We start from the raw sequence: 6,000 nt of genomic DNA on the forward strand, positions 1-6,000 counted from the left end.
CAGGGTATTGCTTTCTTAAAATGATGAGTATGGATTAATATCTAGCATTTACATTATATACACATTAAGGGAAAACTTATTTCTAATCATATGATCAAATATAAAATAGCAATTTTTGTTGTTGTATAACATACATCAAGGTATGTGCATGTAGCACAGCATAATAGAAAGAAATGTGGTAGGTACAAATCAATGGACAAGAGTATTTTCAAGTGCAGAAATGCATACACAATATCACAATGTAGTGGCATAAAGAAATATGCAATAAACAAGATAGTGAGATATAATAATGCGAAAATGTCAGATTGAACTGGTGTTTATTATATCTTAAAAACTACATAGTATATACACAGAATATTCTATTTTCTATAGGAAAATCATCATATGTACATTATAAAGTGGAAAATGTGCTATGTCTGTAATTGCAGTAAGTGAACTGACATACTAAGTTCAAGTTACTGGGAATTATCAAAGTAAAATTGTTATTTATAAAACTTCCTGGCAGATTAGACTCGATCCGGTACACAGTTTTAATCTGCCAGAAAGTTTCATATCAGCGCACACTCTGCTGCAGGGTGAAAATCTTATTATGTTATTTATAAAATGTGCACGGTCTGATACTACGACATGAAAGGCGACCTGCTACCCTCATCTTGCTGGGCATTTGCCAGGAAAAAATATAATCAGTATGTGGTGACATAAATGTAAATGCAGCTGGAAATGGCATTATGGTGTGATAAATCATAAAACAAGCATTCTATAAAGGGTTTGACGTATGAAATGTGGTGGTTACCTTTTGAGTCTCTGGTTCGTAAAGTTTCGATATGTACTACATTGGGTGAGGAATGCTGCGGATTCGATATGGGCCAGCGTATAGAAGTTCAAATTTACTGCATCTACTCTTTCCGCTGTTGGATAAATGTGTGCGTACCAATATCTTCTGTTCTATGTGAAATTCACGGAGTTTACAAACCTGTTTTTGCTGTCTTTTGCGGCGCTGTGCCGCACGTTTGATATTATTGAGGGCAATGTCAATTATTCCATGGTGACGTAGTCGATGTGATGTAGGAAAAGATGCCAGTTCATTAATTTTACTGGGTGGTTCAACGTTCTTCAAAATAACAGTAGGAGATAACATAGTGGTTTCATTTTGTATGCCGGCCGCGGTGGTCTAGCGGTTCTGGCGCTGCATTCCGGAACCGCGGGACTCCTACGGTCGCAGGTTCGAATCCTGCCTCGGGCATGGGTGTGTGTGATGTCCTTAGGTTAGTTAGGTTTAAGTAGTTCTAAGTTCTAGGGGACTTATGACCTAAGGTGTTGAGTCCCATAGTGCTCAGAGCCATTTGAACCATCATTTTGTATAGAATTAATTACATCTTGGAATGAAAAACTGTGTTTGTCCCAATCAATTTGTTTCTTATGGCAGTATATTCTACATAATTTACCAATTTCTTTCATCCATCGTTCGAAAGGGTTGGAAGAAGCATGATATTTGGATATATAAATCGGAGAAATGCTTCTAGCTCGTAACACACGTGTCCATGTTGCAGATCGAAATTGTGGTCCACTGCCGGAAAGTACTTTTAGTACATGACCTACATGACGTAGAAAATGTTTTACGAATGTATTTGATGCATATTTAGCAGTAGCTTTGCATAGCGGAGTAAAGGTAACAAATTTCGAAGTAAATTTAACAGCGACAAAGATGTGACAAAAACCTCTGTTAGATCGAATCGGTCCAAAGATGTCTACAGCGGCCATATGCCTTTACTTAATGGATACGATAGGATATAAAGGTTGAATATGTGAAGTAGTGACTGATTTAGCTTTCTGGCAGATTTTACGTGACGCTAAAACTCGTCGAATACGTTTTTCCATGTTGGCAAAATAACAATTCTGTCTTACGATGAGAAAATATTTTCTGGCTTCATAATGGGCGTAGCTTAAACGAGTGTACCAAATTAATTTGTGAACAAGCTCTTCAGGAATGGCCGTGTGGGATTAGCCGAGCGGTCTAGGCGCTGCAGTCATGGACTGTGCGGCTGGTCCCGGCGGAGGTTCGAGTCCTCCCTCGGGCATGGGTGTGTGTGTTTGTCCTTAGGATAATTTAGGTTAAGAAGTGTGTAAGCTTAGGGACTGATGACGTTAGCAGTTAAGTCCCATAAGAATTCACACACATTTTTTTTTCTTCAGGAATGCAGAGTAACCAATTATTGCTGTCAGGGCGAGAACGGCGAAACAGAATGTTGTTGCAACCAGTATAATTGTTTCTAATGGTAGCATTATTCCTATCTTGCCAAAGGTATTTAATTTCTTTCCGTACATTGTATTTGCTCTGTTCCTTCGTAACGTCTCGTAATGAGGACGAAATGAAATTTTCAAATGTAACTTGTTGAATATACATGAGGCTGACATTTGTTCGGCAGAAGTTACGTCTTGCTGATTGTTGCTGAGAGAATGGGACAGAGCGTCTGCTACAATATTTTTCGCGTCGGAAATATGAACAATTGTAAAATCAAACTCCTGTAAATAAAGTTTCCGTCTACTTAATCTGCCATGTGTGAATTTGGCGGAAAGTAAAAACTGTATAGCTCTATGGTCTGTGTAAACGGTAGTATGTCTTCCATAAAGAAAATGCCTAAATCTGGTAAATGCCCATACAACACATAATGTTTCAAGCTCTGTAACTGAATAACTCCGTTCAGCAGGTGGTAGAATGCGACTTACAAATGCGATGTTTTTTTATTACTGTAGTGCCATCTTCTTCGATTTCCTGAAAAATGTATTCCCAAGAGCGGTGTGAGAACTGTCTGTAGCAATGGAGAAATTTTTGGTGGGATCTGGGTGTGATAAATGTGGTGCGTTTAACAAGGCATGTTTTAGATTAATAAATTCCTATTGTGCTTGATTATTTCACGACCAAATAGTGTTTTTGCCTGTCAACTGGCACAATCTACGGGTGTCCAAAGCAGAGTAATGAATAAATTTACGAAAAATGTTAATTAATCCTAGAAAACTACGGAGCTGTTTCTCAGTCGTTGGAACAGTTTGAAGTTTTCAGGGTCAGGCGCAATGCCTTCGTTTTAATTTTATGGAGGTTTTGTCAAAGTGCTATTTGCTAAGGTTAACTGTGAGTCCTTGTGCATGGAAAGGACAGTTGTTCAAGAATGAAATTATGTTGAGACGAACTAGCTTCTGCTATAAGGATGTCGTCTACGTACGCTGTGATTCTATCTTTAAGTTCCTTCGGAAGTATTGTGTTCATACCGCGAATAAATGCTGCTGAAGAAATGGTTAAACCAAACGGTAATTTGCAAAATTGATAACAGTCGCCAAAACAGAGGAAAGCTGTGTACTTTCTGCAGTTCGGATGGAGCTGAATTAGCCAAAACCAAGATTTTAAATCTAAGGTCGAATAGATAGCAGTACCACGAAATTTCTGAAGAAGTTCTTCTAGTGTCTGTGTGTGGTGTCACCGCCAGACACCACACTTGCTAGGTGGTAGCATTTACATCGGCCGCGGTCTGTTAGTATACGTCGGACCCGCGTGTCGCCACTATCAGTGATTGCAGACCGAGCGCCGCCATACGGCAGGTCTAGAGAGACTTCCTAGCACTCGCCCCAGTTGTACAGCCGTCTTTGCTAGCGATGGTTCACTGACAAAATACGCTCTCATTTGCCGAGACGATAGTTAGCATAGCCTTCAGCTACGACCTAGCAAGGCGCCATTATCAGTTACTATTGATATTGTGAATCATGTACCGTCAAGAGCGACGTTCATCATTAATGGATTAAAGTTAAGTATTTCACCAGCTACGTCCGTTTTTCTAAATTCTAATTTCGTTGTCCTGTTCCAGACCTCTCGCCAGCCTTCGTGAGCTGGAACGCGTGCATTTTGGCCTCTTCTAGTGACACGGTGTTGGCTCTCCTGCCAGCCACAACATACCTAACCAACAATGCAATTTCCTAGGTCAGCCAAACTTTGATGTTATGCCACCTGCAGGTGTAGCATCGGTTCTGCCGAGCAGTAACGCTCAGCAACAAGGAAACCAACACGTACAGAAAAGCCATTATTTCAACTCTCATCGCAACGCGCCGTATAATAGCAACTATCATGACAAACGTAAATGCAATGAGCACAGTTTTCAACGCACATTTAATAACAGTAGGTTTTGTCAGCAGCAGAATCATCGACAGCCACAGATTATCATGAATGAACCATACAGTCGATATCATCCTCAACCTAGTACGTCAGGACGAAGTAACAGAACAGCACAGATAGTTGAAATGCCACAGCATCCTCCCGCAAATAACAGCACGCCAGAGAGAGTTTGACTAGATACAGTAGCGGTTGCATCTTGCAGCAACGTGAGCAACACCTTTGATACACAAGATTTTGTTCACGAAAATGTCATAACTTTTGACGATATCCGAGATATACTTTTACATGAAAAACCAGTTATACAGAAAACTATTTCCTACCCTCTTATTTAAGTAGAAATTGGATCATTCACATTTTCAGCAGTAATCGTTTCTGGATCATAAATGAAGATACTTTCAACAAATGTAACAACGAAAACAATTATCCTACGTTACCACTAGGCAAAACTAAAGTAAGAGGTGCAGTATCCGGTAAAGGAGTAGATGTAAAACTACAGACACACTTATCATTTTTTGCTGCAGGTCATACGTTTCATACAAACTTTTAGATTGTTCCTTTATTGACAACAGACGTTATTTTAGGCACGAATTTTTTGGTACAGCACGACGCGATCATCGATTTCAAAAAGTCTTATTTGATTTTAAAGGGTGGAAAAGAACAGCTTGCATTGAAATTTCAGCACACATTATCAGCAGAAGAACAAGCAATTAATCTAACACAAGTCATTTCTACACCAACATAGACTGGCATTCCACCTTTTTCACAGATGCTTATGTACACAACTACAGTACACCAGACGAATTTGATTACGACGTGATACAAAAGATTTCTGAGAAAGTAAAACAGAGCAATGCAAATACAAATTACGAACGTAGCCAATTACGTGATACTCTTTAACAGCAAGCCCCAGTTTTCGACAGCATCCCTGGCACTATGTCCCGTTTTATGTGTGAATTTCAAGTTAAAGAGAACGACACATTTAAAGCCCAACATTATCCTATTCCTTATATCCACAGAGAACAAGTCAAGAAAGAACTACAAGCTATGCTCGACCAAGGCATTATCGAACCGGCAGTTAGTCCGTCTATAAACCCGCTTCACATTGTCAAGAAAAGAATACGGCTCACTTCGACTTATGCTTGATTCTCGTCACGTTAATGACATTATCATTAATGAAACCGATCGCCCACAGTGTTGTGGGTTGGCAGGAGAGCCAAGACCGGTTTTGAGAGGAAGCCGAAAGGCACACGTTTTAGCTCACGCAGGCTGGCTTGAGGTCTGGAACAGGTCAAGGAAGTTAGACTTTAGCAAAAAACGTACGTAGCTGCTGGAATACTTAACTTTAATCCATAATTGGTGAACGTCACTCTTGACTGTACATTATTTACAATATCAATGGCGCCTTGCTAGGTCGTAGCAAATGACGTAGCTGAAGGCTATGCTAACTATCGTCTCGGATAGTGCTGACTCGCTGTATAATTCGCATAAATATTGATTTTGTTGCGCCATATGTTCAAAGAATTGCGTAATAGTGGAAAAATTTGAGTTTTCATATTTCGGTAGGCTGATTTACTGATCCTTGATACCGTGCTGTGTCGTTTTCGACCAATACGCTGACAGAAAAGCGTTTTGAAATTGCCGGCCGCTATGGCCGAGCGGTTCTAGGCGCTTCAGTCTGGAACCGCGCGACCGCTACGCTCGCAGGTTCGAATCCTGCCTCGGGGATCTATGTGTGTGATGTCCTTAGGTTAGTTAGGTTTAAGTAGTTCTAAGTTCTAGGGGACTGATGACCTCAGATGTCAAGTCCCATAGTGCTCAGAGCCATTTGAACCATTTTG

Source organism: Schistocerca cancellata, chromosome 10 (genome assembly GCF_023864275.1).
Source record: "Schistocerca cancellata isolate TAMUIC-IGC-003103 chromosome 10, iqSchCanc2.1, whole genome shotgun sequence".
Taxonomy (NCBI): domain Eukaryota; kingdom Metazoa; phylum Arthropoda; class Insecta; order Orthoptera; family Acrididae; genus Schistocerca; species Schistocerca cancellata.